The sequence below is a fragment of the Salmo salar genome, chromosome 25 (genome assembly GCF_965601325.2).
Source record: "Salmo salar chromosome 25, fSalSal1, whole genome shotgun sequence".
In the NCBI taxonomy this organism is placed as follows: domain Eukaryota; kingdom Metazoa; phylum Chordata; class Actinopteri; order Salmoniformes; family Salmonidae; genus Salmo; species Salmo salar.
In genome coordinates, this window is record NC_138315.1 from 44,305,465 (window position 1) to 44,325,059 (window position 19,595).

Below are 19,595 nucleotides of genomic sequence, written 5' to 3' on the forward strand. Positions count from 1 at the left end.
AGTGGTGATGTGGACACAGCAGGGGGAGGAGCAGAGTGGGGATGTGGACACAGCAGGGGGAGGAGCAGAGTGAGAAGAACATCTGGTGCACCTGTAGGATAATGTCATCCTTCAGTGAGGGCCCCACACAACTGGTAACGTTGGTCCCTTGGTCCACACAGTTCTTTAACACTACCTATGAGCTGAAGGAGTGTTCCATTTTCCACTACTTCTCTCACTCAATCCATTCCTTTTAGTGGGGACTGAGTAGTGGAAAAGTGCACAGTTCAGGTAGAAATGGTAAAGAATTTGTCTGGGATTCACTGACAAAAGTGACTAATAAATGTAGCATGTACTAAACAGCCTGGACTACTGTGTACCAATCGCTCAAATGTCAGGGTGTGACCGGTCATGCTGTTCATCGTGTTAATACACCGTCCTAACGCATCATGTAGATCTCCAGGGCCTGGGCCCCGCAGGCGATGTCAACAGTTGATTTAATGGACTAGCACTACAGCTTCGCTCTGAACAAACATGTGATGCCGGAGAAATATGATCCGGAACAGTGTGGCTACCCATGTATTATCTCAACACCAAAACATGTATTATCTCAACACCAAAAACACGTATTATCTCAACACCAAAAACATGTATTATCTCAACACCAAAAACATGTATTATCTCAACACCAAAAACATGTATTATCTCAACACCAAAACATGTATTATCTCAACACCAAAACATGTATTATCTCAACACCAAAAACACATATTATCTCAACACCAAAAACATGCAATATCTCAACACCAAAACATGTGTTGAGATATTTATGTCTATAATTGGCTGTGTCTACAAACAAATGATGTTTAAAATAAATCACAGACCATTTGGGAGTGAGGGAAGAGGACGTGAAATATTCCACTGTCCCGCATGACTCTTCCAGTCAACACTAGTTAGAATGTGTTTTCCATAATTTTTGGGTAATTTAAAAACTGAAAGCGACTGTTGAATCACATAGCTCTTCTATTTGAAATAGGATACCTCAGAGATATACTGCTTTCTCCCCCACTTTCAACGGCCTGATATCCATTACTGATGAATAGGATTGCCAAATTCAGCTAACCTTCCCAAAATTCCCTGATCTTCCAAGAAATCCTGGTTGGAAGATGTATGGAATTACAAGGAAATAAGCAGGAAATCTGGGAATCCGCCAACCGAGATCTCTAGAAAACCACAGAATTTGAGAAAAGTAACTGGAATTTTTGCTGTATGTTTTTGCTGTAACATTTAGTGGACTATACTGCTCTAGACTGCTGTAGCTTGAAAGTGTCATAGTTGCTCACCTGTTAAGGCCATGAGGATCACACTAAGGCAGGTGAAACGCCTGGAGGTTTCGTAAATCCAGCCCTGCCTGAAACTACCTTTCAGGTGTGCATATAGTATGTCTAGAGTCTTAGTGAGTATCATCAACATCTACCATCTATTTTTTTGGTCAATAAAGAGTTCAGGCCTCAGGCTGGCATCATTATTACCTCAATTACTATTACCTCAATTACCTCGACATCGGTGCCCTCACACATTGACTCTGTACAGGTACCCCCTGCATATAGCCCCGCTATTGTTATTTACTGCTGCTCTTAATTATTTGTTATTCTTATCTCTTACTTTTAAATGATTTATATTTTTGGGGGTATTTTCTTAAAACTGCATTGTTGGTTAAGGGCTTGTAAGTAAGCATTTCACTGTAAGGTCTACACCTTGTAACATCCAGATCTCAATCACCTGAATTCTGATCACCTGCTCACACACCTGTATGTTATTTACACACAATATTTAGTTCAGTTCTTTGCACCCCATCATTGTTAGGTATTGTTTTTTTTGATGCACATTCTATTCGGAGCTCTGTTTACTTCCCGTATTAGTCCTCCTGTGTATCATAGTTTTGGCCCTCCTCACTAACGATGCCTTTTTGCCTATTCCTGTCACGACTTCCGCCGAAGTCGGCTCCTCTCCTTGTTCGGGCGGCGTTCGGCGGTTGATGTCACTGGCTTTCTAGCCAACACCGATCCATTTCTCATTATTCCATTTGTTTTGTCTGGTTTCATACACACCTGGTTTTCATTCCATAATCAACTGCATGTATTTAGTCCTCTGTTCCTCTCCATGTCTTTGTGTGAAAGTGTTTATTGTTGAGGGTGGTATTTGTTACGTGTATTATTCCAGGCGTTGCACTTTTGGTTTTTGACCGTGTTTTGGAGCTTGTTTTGTTATGTGCTGTATCATATTATTACCGGTATTAAAGTGTGCCTGTTATTTATACTCCGCTCTCCTGCATTTGACTTCGCCTCCATACACCTCTCCTAACAATTCCCTGCCTGTACTTTTGCCTATCGGATTTCCTGTCTCCCGGACTACATTACTAGCCTTTTCCCTGCCTGTACTGTTGGCTTTGGAACCCCTGTGTATGACCTTCTGCCTGCCCCTGGACCCAGCTACCTGCCTCCTCCTGTGTATGACCTTCTGCCTGCCCCTGGACCCAGCTACCTGCCTCCTCCTGTGTATGACCTTCTGCCTGCCCCTGGACCCAGCTACCTGCCTCCTCCTGTGGTCCTTTACAATAAACACCTGCTGCGCCCTGTGCTTGAAACCAGCTCTCTGTCTCTCATCGTATTCATTACACACCTGTTGTATTTGGCGCATGTGACAAATAAAATTTGATTTGATTAAAGGGAAATTCCACCCAAAAACTATATTTGATGCAAAAACACACACATATAAGGCAAAACGCAGCATCATTATGCAAAATGCATCATACTGGGATGTTTTCTGTATTTTGAAAGTTACATGTTACAAACTTGGGCTACATTTTATATGACCTTAATAGACCCAACAACTATCTGCAGTAGTTGTTGGGCCTACAGAGGTTGTGTCTATATACACACACACACACACACACACACACACACACACACACCACACACACACACACAGCTTCCAATATAATAGTTTTCTAAAGCCGTAAATTGACGACCCAGTTCCACACCCTTACCTCATGTCCATATTGTCTTGTTTCAAGCATCGCATTACAGTTCTCTATTACCTAAATATATTGGACTGTGGCATCATATTACAGTTCTCTATTACCTAAATATATTGGACTGTGGCATCATATTACAGTTCTCTATTACCTAAATATATTGGACTGTGGCATCATATTACAGTTCTCTATTACCTAAATATATTGGACTGTGGCATCATATTACAGTTCTCTATTACCTAAATATATTGGACTGTGGCATCATATTACAGTTCTCTGTTACCTAAATATATTGGACTGTGGCATCATATTACAGTTCTCTATTACCTAAATATATTGGACTGTGGCATCATATTACAGTTCTCTATTACCTAAATATATTGGACTGTGGCATCATATTACAGTTCTCTATTACCTAAATATATTGGACTGTGGCATCATATTACCGTTCTCTATTACCTAAATATATTGGACTGTGGCATCATATTACAGTCCTCTATTACCTAAATATATTGGACTGTGGCATCATATTACAGTTCTCTATTACCTAAATATATTGGACTGTAGGGAGAGGCAATAGATTTATCTGAGAGTAGCACTCTCTCTGTGAGGGGCTGTGTCCAGTGTTTTCTCCCCCCTACTGCTATCTCCTGAGTAAATGTATGCCGTAAATCTGCTCTTAGCCCTGCTCTTGACCCCACTGGGTCTCCAGAAGCTTAGCAAGCCAGAAGGCAATGGGGAGTATGGTGTGCTGTTCTGTTTACATTTACATTTACATTTAAGACATTTAGCAGACGCTCTTATCCAGAGCGACTTACAAATTGGTGCATTCACCTTATAATATCCAGTGGAACAACCACTTTACAATAGTGCATCTAAATCTTTTAAGGGGGGGGGGGGGGGGGGGGGGGGGGGGTTAGAAGGATTACTTTATCCTATCCCAGGTATTCCTTAAAGAGGTGGGGTTTCAGGTGTCTCCGGAAGGTGGTGATTGACTCCGCTGTCCTGTCGTTTCATGAGTAAAACTGTGTGAATTGTGATGTGAGTAAAACTGTGTAAATTGTGAATTGTGAGTAAAACTTGGGCTACATTTGATATGACCTAAATAGGCCCAACAACTATCTGCAGTAGTTGTTGGGCCTACAGATGTTGTCTACAGTTTGATTCAGTTTAACACTATGACCGACAGTATCATTGCATTACAAATCTATTACTGAACGTTAATAACTCTACCTACATGTACATATTACCTCAATTACCTCGACACTGGTGCGCCCGCACATTGACTCTGTACCTGTACCGCCTGTATATAGCCCCGCCATTGTTATTTACTGCTGCTCTTTAATTATTTGTTATTCTTATCTCTTACTTTTTTTAGGTATCTTCTTAAAACTGCATTGTTGGTTAAGGGCTTGTAAGTAAGGTCTACTACATCTGTTGTATTCGGCGCATGTGACAAAGAACATTTGATTTGATTTGATTTACTGGATTTTATCAACTGGGTGGTTCGAACCCTGAATGCTGATTGGCTGAAAGCCGTGGTATATCAGACCATATACCAAGTGTATGACATAACATATATTTTTACTGCACTAATTACGTTGGTAACCAGTTTGTAACAGCAATAAGGCACCTCGGGGGTTTGTGGTATATGGCCAATTTAACACGGCTAAACGCTGTATCCAGGCACATAACAGCCCTTAGCCGTGTTATATTGGCCGTATACCACACCCCCTTGGGCCTTATTGCTTAAGTGTACTGTGAGAGATGTTTTTCATGCACGCACAGTATTAGGCAAGCTGTTTTTCAACACACATACCACACTGACTGAGATGGACAACTTCATATTACTCACCCAAAAGTTTCTCAATCCTAATGCTGGAAGGTAGGTAACCTAGAGGTTAAAGAATGTTGAGCCAGTAACTGAAAGGTCACTGGTTCAAATCCTGAGCCGACTAGGTGAATAATCTGCCAATGTGCCCTTGAGCAAGGCACGTAGCCATAATTGCTCCCGTAAGTCGCTCTGGATAATAGCATCTGTTAAGTCACGTAAATGTACAATGTACCAAACACAACTCAGTCACTGCCTAAACTGCTCAAGCAAAAGGTTTACTTGTTTACTTTTGGTCATCTCTTTGTATTGTCAATATGCTCCACAGAAGTATTTAAAAAAAACTTTAATCACTTAACCATCTCACTTATTTTTAAACTGTCTGAATTATTCATTCGTTTTTTTTCTCCTTCTGTTCCTTTTTATCTAATAGTAAAAAGGATCATGCCCTAAGTGCTTGAAGACAACACTCAGTCTTTGCTTTTGATCGACTACTACACTGTACTTTACTATATTATACTGTACTATGCTATACTATATTATACAGTACTATGCAATACAATACTGTACTATATTATACTGTACTATGCAATACTATATTATACAGTACTATGCAATACAATACTGTACTATATTATACTGTACTATGCTTTACTGTATTATACAGTACTATACAATACAATACTGTACTATATTATACTGTACTATGCTATACTATAGTATACAGTACTATGCAATACAATACTGTACTATATTATACTGTGCTATGCAATACAATACTGTACTATATTATACTATATTATACTGTACTATGCTATACTATATTATACAGTACTATGCAATACAATACTGTACTATATTGTACTGTACTATATTATACTGTACTATGCTATACTATATTATACAGTACTATACAATACAATACTGTACTATATTATACTATACTAAACCCAAAGGAGCAGTAGACTACTGCAATGTCTGAATAAGCCTCATTCACTCATAAGCCCATGGTTAAGTCCATGCCTGTCCGCCTCTTTCTTTGCTATCTAAAACACAGCTAACCGACATAGAGCTGTGTAAACAGAAAAGCTTTTAGAAGTCCTGCAGACTGTGACACTCACCTCTCAACACATTGACAGGGCCCAGACAGCCAGTGCAACAGGAGTGATATCACGCCCCTGTCATTGCTTAGAGACCGCATGTTTGAGCCTATGGTTGCCACTGTGAAGGAGACATGTTTATTACCTTGGCAACCACTTGCACAACAATACAGTCCCCTCCCCTCTGTATACCTGACAGTGTTATTCTTGAATCCCAAAAGTTCATGCAATCTGTTTTCTAAACTATGAAGAATATTAATTCAATTACAATTTCAAGTGTCTTGTTTAGGGTTGTGTGGCTATAGAAGTTTCCTAGGAGAGAATGGTTGAACTTTTCAAGAAGTCTGTCTTGTTCTAATAACATCTCGGATCTCAGAACAATTCTTCTGGAATGCAGCACTCTGGGAATGTTCCCGAGATGGATTGAAGAATGACAAGAGGCCTGGATTGCACATCACAACTGTCAGAAGGATCTGACCAGCCCCCAGCCCTACCACGGTAAGTCATGGACACACACACACACACACACACACACACACACACACACACACACACACACACACACACACACACACACACACACACACACACACACACACACACACACATTGTTACTTATACTGTGCTGCTTGTCTAAATATTTTTAAGTCTCAGTGTTCTTCTTAAAGCCTTCAGACTTGAAGGTCCCCACTGTTTCTTTACAATGCAACGAGAAATTAAAGCAAAGCTGGAACATTTTCCCCTCAAACTTTTCATCTCGTCAGTCTAATGTTCTGTCTTGGGTGTTAGCTTTGGTCCAAACAGCACCCGTCCATTCACTCTGCTCCTTTCAATTAAACTCAAGAATGAGCAATGGAAAATTTGAACACCATTGTGTAGTGTTTCATTTGCCTCGACTACACGACCACTTAAAAGATGGACCTTTCAGGAGTCCTGTGAAAACACTTTTCATCACCCCTGTCAGGTCTTTTTTCCCTAAGTGCAAAATTGAATGATTTGACGATTTCACTAATGCATCTTGAGTTGCTAGGCAACATACACATGATATAATAACAACGCATTTGCAACTGGAGAAATGTGCAGGAGGGGGTCATAAGAAAATGTTTCCATTTCACTTAGTTGTCAGCATAATACCATTAGTGTCAGAGCAAACATACAGTATAGACAGGACAGGGTCCGAACTAAAAACGCTTTTTTTGTGAAAGTGAATTAATGTGATGTTTGGACAGTGTGTCTCATTGGTGTAATGGAAAATATTGTCTCAGATAGGTGCTGCTCGGTGGAAAAGCACGAGCCATGGATAACCTGTACACGTGCCTCAAGAGAGAGATAGCCTCCTTCCAGGACCATGTCCAGCAATGCAAACACTCCTTCAACATGGACGCTCTTCACCCAATCTTGAGTGCCCTGACCATGAAACAGCAGGATGAAATCAACACCTTGGAGCAGCTGCGGGTTCTCCTCTCCAAGGTTCAAGAGGAGCCTGCAGTGGCAGACTCAGGCTGTCCTAATATGGACGAGTTGGAGTCAGACTCAGACTGTCCTAATATGGACGAGTTGGCGTCAGACTCAGGCTGTCCTAATATGGACGAGTTGGCGTCAGACTCGGGCTGTCCTAATATGGACGAGTTGGCATCAGACTCAGGCTGTCCTAATATGGACGATTTGTCGTCAGACTCAGGCTGTCCTAATATGGACGAGTTGGCGTCATAATCAGGCTGTCCTAATATGGACGAGTTGGAGTCAGATGCAGGCTGTCCTAATATGGACGAGTTGGCGTCAGACTTAGGCTGTCCTAATATGGCCGAGTTAGAGTCAGAATCAGGCTGTCCTAATATGGACGAGTTGTCGTCAGACTCAGGCTGTCCTAATATGGACGAGTTGGCGTCAGACTCGGGCTGTCCTAATATGGACGAGTTGGAGTCAGACTCAGGCTGTCCTAATATGGATGAGTTGGCGTCAGACTCAAGCTGTCCTAATATGGACGTGTTGCAGTCAGACTCGGGTTGTCCTACTATGGATACTGTACGTTTAAGCTTCTGACATAAATACTTATACAAAATTGCCTAGTGTAATTTCCTATTTCCATCAGCCTGGTTTAATCTTGAATAATCTGAGCTGGAATCTAAACATGTGATATACTGTAGCGTCAATCTAAACCACAGTAGTCGGTTGTCACGCCCTGACCTTAGAGATCCTTTTATGTCTCTATTTTGGTTGGTCAGGGCGTGAGTTGGGGTGGGCATTCTATGTCCTTTTTTCTATGCTTTGTATTTCTTTGTTTTGGCCTAGTATGGCTCTCAATCAGGGACAGCTGTACATCGTTGTCGCTGATTGGGAGTCATACTTAGGCAGCCTGTTTTCCTTTGGGGTTTGAGGGTAGTTTATTCCTGTTTAGTGTTTTGCACCTGACAGAACTGTTTGGCAGTCGGTTTCTTGTTTTTTTTTGTTTAAAGTGTTCTATCTTTAATAAATTCATGATGAGCACTAACCACGCTGCGCCTTGGTCTACTCTCTTCAACAACGGCCGTTACATCAGTGTTCTAATCTATTGTGTTCCCTAATTTCTAGGTGAGGGATCGATGCAGACAGCAGGAGGAGACACTACTGGCCATGGAGGGCAGTATGGGTAGCAGGTTCCCTTCAAAGCCTGAGAGCCTCAACCTCTCCAAACAGTGAATCCATCTTCTCTAGCCTGTTGTCCCACACATAGACACCCAGCGAGAGACACTCATCCTGGGGTACAAGTCTAGGCTGCCTCCTGCTCATACACCCAAGGTTGAAGGAGTCCTTCATCCCTGGGCCTCCAGATGGTCACTCAACCCAGCAAATGAATTGTTGTCTTGTGGATGCATCCTAATGAATCCTGGACAATGCTCCAGCCTCACATTAGGCCCCGCAGAAGTGATACCACCCATATTTGATTACGTTTCTTATCTTTCTTCTCATTCCACCTAATTTAGTCAACGATGAACACACACACACACACACACACACACACACACACACACACACACACACACACACACACACACACACACACACAGTCATGTATGGCTGCAAGTTGTGTTTATTACTAGTACCAACCAAATTAAGACTGATTCATTCTTTATTAATGGTTAACTACAGTAGTGACTGTTCTTAACCCAGTCTGTAAATACAGTAGTGACTCTCCTTAACCCAGTCTGTAACTACAGCAGTGACTGTCCTTAACCCAATCTGTATCTACAGTAGTGACTGTCCTTAACCCAGTCTGTAACTACAGTACTGACTGTCCTTAACCCAGTCTGTAACTACAGCAGTGACTGTCCTTAACCCAGTCTGTAACTACAGCAGTGACTGTCCTTAACCCAGTCTGTAACTGCAGTAGTGACTGTCCTTAACCCAGTCTGTAACTACATTAGTGACTGTCCTTAACACAGTCTGTAACTACAATCGTGACTGTCTGTAATCCAGTCTGTAACTACAGTAGTGACTGTCCTTAACACAGTCTGTAACTACAATCGTGACTGTCCGTAATCCAGTCTGTAACTACAGTAGTGACTGTCCGTAATCCAGTCTGTAACTACAGTAGTGACTGTCCGAAACACAGTCTGTAACTACAGTAGTGACTGTCCTTAACTCAGTCTGTAACTACATTAGTGACTGTCCATAATCCAGACTGTAACTACAGTAGTGACTGTCCTTAACCCAGTCTGTAATGTCAGTAGTGACTGTCCTTAACACAGTCTGTAACTACACTAGTGACTGTCCTTAACTCTCCCTACACAAGCCAATACAAGAAGACAATGAATGTCCCAAGAGGACACAACACACTTTTGTGTCCTCATCATTAAGAAAAAGAAGATTCATCACCATGACACGGCTTGCTACGTGTTGTGTGATGACACATAGTACAGTACACTTGTACATAGCATTGATGATGATTCATCCACACAGATGGCATTTGGATGACCTGAGAGACTGCTAGTTCCATCCTCCTTACTCAGCAACGTTATTTATATCCCTGCACAATAAGCTGCCTGTGTATTTTGGCATCAGACGCAGGGTCGCCATGGGTCAGCTCGTAGTTCAAAGGCCCCGTAAAGGCCAAATCAAGCAAATTGGCTGTGTTGTTTGGGTAAAAGTTAATTTTAGGGCTGAGAAATGTGTACACTGTGAGAAGGTTCACACGCTCCAGATATTATCATTCCTCTGACCTTGTGGGTCTGAGGCCTGACATTCCATACAGCATGAGAATCAGTAACAAATGAATACTTGGTAAACTGTCTGGACTCTGGTGAGCTAATTGAGGGGGTAAAATCAGTGCTGTATCTTCAGCTCACCACTGTACTCAAACTTCAGGGAGAAAGTAATTGATTGGTTATTGGCAGTTGTTTATTACATAAAAAGCTAAATCTCTACCCATCTGTCATTGAACTTGCCTGTGCACAATGGGGCTTGTCATGCTTAATATTTTTATTTTAAAATGTTTTATTTAACCAGGCAAGTCAGTTAAGAACACATTCTTATTTACAATGACGGCCTACACCAGCCAAAACTCGGACAACGCTGGGCCAATTGTACTCCTCCCTACTCCCAATCACGGCCAGTTGTGATACAGCCTGGAATCAAACCAGGGTGTCTGTAGTAACGCCTCTAGCACTGAGATGCAGTGCCTTAGACCGCTGCGCCAGTCGGGAGCCACTTAGAAGACTCAGGGGTGGAAAGAATGTGGTAATGACAGACAGTTGTTGGATATCCCCAGAGGGCTCCATACCCAGTACCCGGGGCTACTGTACCGGGGCTACTAGAGCACTTTGAGGATATGAAGTTACCCCTAGTTTTGTGTTTGCCTTTCTAGTGGTTAGGGTAAGATATTGGGGAAGGTATAAGCTCATTCTATACCTGTGCCTAAGGATAATTTCAGCACTAAGGATATTACTGTAGAACAGTGGCAGTCGGTGCCATGAGGGAGGACGCACATTTTTTTAATGAGCATAGCCTTATTTCTATTAGAGCATATTGGATGACTGTCATTCATATTCCATTCACCCAGTTCAGTGTAACATCGATAGGTTTAAGATACTACGTGATGCTAGAATGTTCCCAGTACCCATCATGAGGTTGCTACAACCTAGTCTATGAATGAAAGTTTACAACTAGTTTGAGAGAAAATGTTGAGGTGACAGTTGGTGATACATTCAATACCGCCTTGCACACTCTTGCCTGCATCTAGGTGATCTAGGGAGTAATCATTAGTTGAACAGTTGCAAACGAGAATTTCTATTTGGTAAATGTATGTTTCTGTCATGCCCAGATCTGTTTCACCTGTCCCTGTGATTGTCTCCACCCCCTCCAGGTGTCGCTTTTTTCCCCCAGTGTATTTATCCCTGTGTTTCCTGACTCTCTGTGCCAGTTCGTCTTGTATGATAGTCAAGTCAACCAGCGTGTTTTCCCGTGCTCCTTTTGCTATTCTTTTTTTGATAGTCTTCCTGGTTTTGACCCCTGCCTGACTCTAGACTTCTTTCCCGCCTGCCTGATCATCCTGCCTGCCCTGACCTTGATTCTGCCTGCCCTTCGGTACCTTTTGGACTCTGATCTGATTTTGACCTTTAGCCTGTCCACGACCATTCTCTTGCCTTACCCTATTGGATTAATACATATTGTAAGACGTCTGTGTCTGCATCTGGGTCTCGCCTTGTGTCATGATAGTTTCGTTCTGTTTGCTTCTGTTTAAGAAATGTTTTTCAACGGAATCGTCGGAATGAATAAGCCCCTGATCACACATAAACACAGTTCTCTTTCATAGCAACTCATTGCATTCCTTCTGGCATCTACGCGCTGTCCTCCACTCACCTTTTCTCTTCACTTGTGGACTTGTGGACAATGCACAACAAATCAGCTGTCTGTGACCAGGTGAAAAAACCTTTCCAAGCTAAACCTTCACATTATAATGCTATCCACTACACACATTGTCACCATATTAGCTAAAGTAACGTCATAGTCAACATAGCTAATTAAACTAACGGGTTAGTAAACCCGCTACAATCATGAAGTACAGTGTACTGTCAGTAAGCAGTTTATCAGTAACACTGTCAGTCCCTGGTGGCAATAAATTAGTAAAACCAAACGCTTACCTTGACTTGGAAGAGTTCCAGTGTTGGATAGTCATAGCCAGTTAGCTAACATAGCATCCCCCTCTGTTTGAGCCAGATGTTTGAGTAGGCTGCATTAGCTAGCTAAATAAGTGAAAAACATGAAATCTCTCTCTCTCTATTCAATTCAATAGACTTTATTGACATGGCAAGTTAAATTACTTACATTGTCAAAGTATACATATAGCAAAAATGGTGGGACCAACAGCAATAATAATAGTAGTCGTGGAAATGGGATTACCATTAACAGCAACTACAACAACAATATTAATGAGAATAATAATACATTAAAGCAATAGTAGTAGACCAGTCTCAACCTGAGAAGCCACATGACATGGTATGAAAGCCAAAACAAAACTAAATGGGTGTAACGCCCTGGCCATAGAGAGGGGTTTTTTGTTCTTTATTTTGGTTAGGCCAGGGTGTTACATTGGGTGGGCGTTCTATGTTCCTTTTTCTATGTTTTGGTATGTCTTTGTTTTGGGCCATGTGTGTGGCTCCCAATCAGGCACAGCTGAAGCTCGTTGCTGCTGATTGGGAGTCACACATAAGGAGCATGTTTTTCCTTTGGGTTTTGTGGGTAATTGTTTCTGTGTAGAGTATTTTCCTAACAGGACTGTTTGCTGTCGTTTTAGTTCATTTTGTAGTGTTCTCTTGCTTTTTTGAATTAAAATTCTAATGATGAACACATCCTCTGCTGCACCTTGGTTCCCTCTTACAGACAGCCGTTACAGAATTACCCACCAAAAACGGACCAAGCAGCAGAGGAAGGAGAGGCACCAGGAGAAGGACTCATGGACTTTGGAGAAGATGGAGAGGATCGTTCAGGATTCCTGGAGATGGGAGGAATTACTGGACGAAGGTGAACCATGGGCTCAAGCTGGGGAGTATCGCCGCCCGCAGTGGGAGATCGAGGCGGCGAGAGCTGAGAGGCGCTGGTATGAGGAGTGGGAGCGCAACGGACACGGGAGGCAGCCCCACAAATTTTTTTTGGGGGGGCACACGGGGAGATTGGCGGAGTCAGGTGGTAGACCTAAGCCAACTCCCCGTGCTTACCGGAAGCAGCGTGGTACTGGTAAGACACCGTGTTATGCTGTGGAGCGCACGGTGTCCCCAGTGCGCGTTCAAAGCCCGGTGCGCTACATACCAGCCCCCTGCAAGTGCCATGCGAGTGCAGGCATCGAGCCAGGGTGGATGGTGCCAGCTCAGCGCGTCTGGTCTCCAGTGCGCCTCCTTGGTCCAGGTTATCCTGCGCCGGCGTTGCGCACTGTGTCTCCAGAGCGCTGGGAGGGTCCAGTTCGCCCAATGCCTGCTTTCCGCCCGTGCCGGGCCAAAGTGGGCATTCAGCCTGGAGTGTGGGTAAAGAGTGTCCGTACCAGAACTCCAGTGCTCCCCCACAGCCCGGTTTATCCTGTGCCTCCTCCTCGGACCAGGCCTCCAGTGGGTCTCCCCATCCTGGTCCGTCCTGTGCCACCTCCCAGGACTAGGCCTCCAGTGGGTCTCACCTGTCCAGAGCAGTCAGAGCTGCCCGCCAGTCAACAGTCGTCAGAGCTGCCCGCCAGTCAACAGTCGTCAGAGCTGCCCGCCAGTCAACAGTCGTCAGAGCTGCCCGCCAGTCAACAGTCGTCAGAGCTGCCCGCCAGTCAACAGTCGTCAGAGCTGCCCGCCAGTCAACAGTCGTCAGAGCTGCCCGCCAGTCAACAGTCGTCAGAGCTGCCCGCCAGTCAACAGTCGCCAGAGCTGCCCGCCAGTCAACAGTCGCCAGAGCGGCCAGACTGCGCTGAACTGCCGGAGTGGCCAGACTGCCCTGAACTGCCAGAGTGGCCAGACTGCCCTGAACTGCCAGAGTGGCCAGACTGCCCTGAACTGCCAGAGTGGCCAGACTGCCCTGAACTGCCAGAGTGGCCAGGGACGCCCGCCAGCCCTGTGAGTCCTGTGCCTACGCCTAGGGCCAGGCCTCTGTCATGTCTCCCCAGCCTGGTGAGTCCTGTGCCTGTGCCCAGGGCCAGGCATCCATCATGTCTCCCCAGCCTGGTGAATCCTGGGTCAGTGCCGTCGGAGCCGCCAGGGTCGCCCGCCAGCCGGGCGCAACCAGGGTCGCCCGCCAGCCGGGCGCAACCATCGCCGGCCGCCAGCCGGGCGCAACCAGGGTCGCCCGCCAGCCGGGCGCAACCATCGCCGGCCGCCAGCCGGGCGCAACCAGGGTCGCCCGCCAGCCGGGCGCAGCCATCGCCGGCCGCCAGCCGGGTGCAACCAGGGTCGCCCGCCAGCCGGGCGCAGCCATCGCCGCCCGCCAGCCGGGCGCAGTCAGCGTCGCCCACCAGACCTTTGGCGCGGCCAGGTGCGCCACCTAAGAGGGCGACGCCAAGGGTGGAGCAGAGGCCACGTCCCGCACCTGAGCCGCCGCCGTAAGAAGGCCCACCCGGACCCTCCCCTTCAGAGTCAGGTTTTGCGGCCGGAGTCCGCACCTTTGGGGGGGGGGGTACTGTAACGCCCTGGCCATAGAGAGGGGTTTTTTGTTCTTTATTTTGGTTAGGCCAGGGTGTTACATTGGGTGGGCGTTCTATGTTCCTTTTTCTATGTTTTGGTATGTCTTTGTTTTGGGCCATGTGTGTGGCTCCCAATCAGGCACAGCTGAAGCTCGTTGCTGCTGATTGGGAGTCACACATAAGGAGCATGTTTTTCCTTTGGGTTTTGTGGGTAATTGTTTCTGTGTAGAGTATTTTCCTAACAGGACTGTTTGCTGTCGTTTTTGTTCATTTTGTAGTGTTCTCTTGCTTTTTTGAATTAAAATTCTAATGATGAACACATCCTTTGCTGCACCTTGGTTCCCTCTTACTGACAGCCGTTACAATGGGAAATACTATTGACGTTACATTGCACTTTTCACTGGCTGTCCCTCAGGTTGTGGCAGGAGGACACATATTTGGCTTTTCACACAATAAATATTAGATTTTTTCTTCATCTTTTATAGTCTCAAATTCTTTGTACTGAATGATCATTTTGGGAAATAAATATTATCTTAGGTCTGAGTATTTGTCACAGTGTAACAGGAAATGTAGCTCTGTCTCTACCTCTCCCCTGGAGCAGAGTGAGCACAGTCTGTCTCTATAGACAGACTATGCTCACTGAGTCTGTACCTAGTCAATGTTTTCCTCGGGTTTCTATTAGGCACAGTGGTCAGATAGTCAGCCACCATGTACTGTCTGTTTAGAGCCAAATAGCATTGAAGTTTACTTATATTTTTTGTGGTGTCTTTCCAATAGGTGATATATTTAAATCTTTGCTTTGTGATTTTTGCTTGAGACTCTATGGGGTTGGCTTGGGTTAGTGCTCTGAGCCTCAGAACCAGCTGGCTGAGGGGACTCTTCTCTTGTTTCATCTTTTGACATTGTAGAGCTGTGTGATGGAATGTTTTGGGGTCACTTGTTTTTAGATGGCTGTAAAATGTGATGGCTCTTTTTTTCTATTCGAATAAGGAGGGGGTATTGGCCCAATTCTGTTCTACATGCATTATTTGGAGGTTTTACTTGCACTTGCAATACAGTCTTGCAAAACTCTGCATGCAGTATTTCAATTGATGTTTGTCCCATTTGGTAAATGTATTATTAGACAGCGGACCCCATACTTCGCTGCCATATAGAGCAATTGGTTCTGTAACTGATTGAAACATTTTGAGCCAGATTTTACATTTTAATGTTCCTTTTAATGGCGTAGAATGCTCTTCTTGCTTTGTCTCTCAGCTCATTCACAGCCATGTGAAAGCTACCTGTGTTGCTCATATTTAGTCCTAGATACGTCTAGTTTCTGGGTGTTCTAATAGAACTGTGTCCAATTAAAATGTATATTTGTCATCCTGAATTCCGGACCTTTTTTGAATATCATTATATTCATTTTTTTGTATCATTATATTTGTATTTTTATATTCGTGGTCTGTTGTACGATAACTTTTTAGACATCCAATGCTCAGCAGGCTAATTCGTAAAAAAAAATAAAAGTTTATGTTCCAAACGGCTGTGGAGAATGTTAAGGCTAAAAAGTTGTACAGGAGAGATTGTATTTTTTAGCTACTAATTGCTTTTTGGTAGATTTCTTTACTGTTTGCACTCCATCTTTAGGCCTGTTTAGTACCATGTCATTTATTGGGTCATGATGCTTCATGGTTGGGTTCCGCTCTTCTCAGATACATTGTGATTTTACTGTGGTCTGAGAGAGGTGTTAGTGGGCTGACTGTGACCCAGTGTTCGACAGAGCTTCAGGAGCTGTACTCCATTTTTGCTTTTCATTTTGTCATAGTTGTTTCTGGGGTGGGGTATGTGGGGAGGGAAAGGTTGTTGCTTCCTGGTAGGTGTTTGTCTCCATGACTGTTAATAGTTCTAGCCCACAGACCAGTACGTTGCCTTGCGTCTCTCTAACCCTTTAATATATTTAGTATAGTTTTATCTAAAAAGGATAACTTTTTAAATGCTTCAGTTTTTACATTTTTTGTAAAATTCACTGAGGAGTATGGTCCTCCTCTGAGGAGCCTCCACTGCTGTAGATTATCTTGTAAGTCTCTGCTGGGGAATGGTATCAAACACAGCAAACACATTGTTTACTCGTGTTTGATGACATACTATTGGCTTCATTCCAGCCATTATTATGAGCCATCCTCCTCCCAGCAGCCTCCTGTGGTCCATATGCATACTAAATATAATAACCCATTACACAATGCACATTTAGTGAGTATTCACTGTTCCCTTAAAGGGTGACCACTGCCAAGACAGCATATCCATGGCAGACCTGGGTCCATGGTTTCTTTTGAAAGACTAGTTGATTGAGCTTGCCTGGCACAATGGAACCAATTTATGGAATAGTCCCAAAAGTGTAAAGCTGCGCTCAGTGGCGACTCAATCATACGCAGGTATGTAAAAATTCCTTGGTTTTTGCTCTGACATGCACTGTCAACTGTGATACCTTATATAGACCTTATATAGACTTTTTTTTACCCAGGTCTGATCCACAGTTGCTGAAGGGTATTAGGGTAGTTATGGAGAGACATGGTGATGAGAGAATGGACGGACAGAGAGACATTACCTCACATGCTGGGCACAGTGGAGGCCTCCCAGGCTGGTCCCAGGTAGCGGCACACAGAGACCAGCTTTGACATGACAGGCAAGGCTACGCTGTAGGCTGGAAATCCCAGTGCTCACTCCAGGGTTAGACACAGGAAGTATGGGAAAGTATGTCAACTGGAAAAGGTACACCGGTGTTCTCCCTCTCACCTGATTGCCCAGTGTGGCATTCTGCAAGTATTATGTGGCTAGCCTGAGTCGTGATTACACGAAATGTGAGAATTGTCCTGCAGGAAATGCAGATAAGCTTTGTGATTTACAGTGCATTTGGAAAGTTTTCAAACCCATTGACTTTTTACACGTTTTGTTACGTTGCAGCCTTAACCTAAAATGGATTACATTTTTAAAAAATCCTCAGCAATCTACACACGATACCCCATAATGACAAAGTGAAAACAGGTTTTTAGAAACTTTTGAACATTTATTAAAAATACTAAATATAAATACCTTATTTACATAAGTATTCAGACCCTATGCTATGGGACTCGAAATTGAGCGCAGGTGCATCCTGTTTCTCCAACATGATTGGAATCCACCTGTGGTAAATTCAATTGATTTGACATGATTTGGAAAGACACACACTGGTCTATTTAAGGTCCCACAGCTGACAGTGCATTTCAGAGCAAAAACCAAGCCGTGAGGTCGAAGGAATTGTCCGTAGAGCTCTGTGAAAGGATTGTGTCGAGGCACAGATCTGGGGAAGGGTACCAAAACATTTCTGCAGCATTGAAGGTCCCCAAGAACACAGTGGCCTCCATCATTCTCAAATGGAAGAAGTTTGGAACCACCAAGACTCTTCCTAGAGCTGGCCGCCCGGCCAAATTGAGCAATTGGGGGAGAAGGGCCTTGGTCAGGGAGGTGACCAAGAACCCGATGGTCACTCTGAAAGAGCTCCAGAGTGCCTCTGTGGAGATGGGAGAACCTTCCAGAAGGACAACCATCTCTGCAGCAGTCCACCAATCAGGCCTTTATGGTAAAGTGACCAGACGGAAGACACTCCTCAGTAAAAGGCACATGACAGCCTGTTCGGAGTTTGCCAATAGGCAATATTCTCTGGTCTGATAAAACCAAGAATAGACACTTTGGCATGAATGCCTTGCATCACGTCTGTTGGAAACTTTGCACCATCCCTACGATGAAGCATGGTGGTGGAAGCATCATGCTGTGGGGATGTTTTTCAGTGGCAGCGACTGGGAGACTAGTCAGGATCGAGGCAAAGATGAACAAAGCAAAGTACAGAGAGATCCTTGATGAAAACCTGCTCCAGAGCGCTCAGGACCTCAGACTGGGTCGAAGATTTACCTTCCAACAGGACAATGACCCTAAGCACACAGCCAAGACAACGCAGGAGTTGCTTCATGACAAGTCTCTGAATGTCCTTGAGATGCCCGGACTTGAATCCAATCGAACATCTCTGGAGAGACCTGAAAATAGCTGTGCAGTAACGCTCCCCATCCAACCTGACAGAACTTGAGAGAATCTGCAGAGAAGAATGGGAGAAACTCCTGAAATACAGTTGTGCCAAGCTTGTAGCATCATACACAAGAAGACTCAAGGCTATAATCGCTGCCAAAAGTGCTTCAACAAAGTACTGAGTAAAGGGTCTGAATACTTATGTAAATGTGGTATTTAAGTTTTTATATTTTTTATAAATTAGCAACATTTTCTAAAAACCTGTTTTTGATTTGTCATTATGGGGTATTGTGTGTGTGGATTGGTGAGGAAAAAAAATATTTAATACATTTTAGAATAAGGCTGCAACGTAACAAAATGTGGAAAGAATCAAGGGGTCTGAATACTTTCCGAAGGCACTGTAGATAATTTCACAAAAAAAACACACTAACACACAGCTATAGTACTGCACTTTTCATGTAGCCTAATTTTGGCCAGATAATAGCCTAACCACAGTTCACGAAACATTATGGACTTAACATAAAAATCATATTGATGCAGGATTATTTTTCTGCACCAAAACTTGTCAAATTAATATTCTTAATTAACTCTTAATATTAACATATGGTGTAACTAAGCCCCCAAAGCATTATTTGACCCCTCAAATGCTGATGTATCATTGGCTCCCAGCTACAGAATTGCTTTGCTTGTCATGTGAAAGTTTATGTTTTCATGGGTCAAATACATTTAGTTTCATACTGTAGATGTTTGAGAGATCTGTATAGCATATTGTGAATTCTCAAATTAATGGACTGTGTGTTGATAAATTGCTTTTTAATAAGTGGTATAAGGTTCTACATAAATAGACATCTCCGTCCAAACTAGCTTCTCAGTTTCCTCCTCCTTCACTTCACAATTCATTCCAGATAGGTAACCCGCTGCCCACACATATGTATATACACAAACGTGCTATCTTTGCCCCCCTTGAGTCAACAACCATTGCTA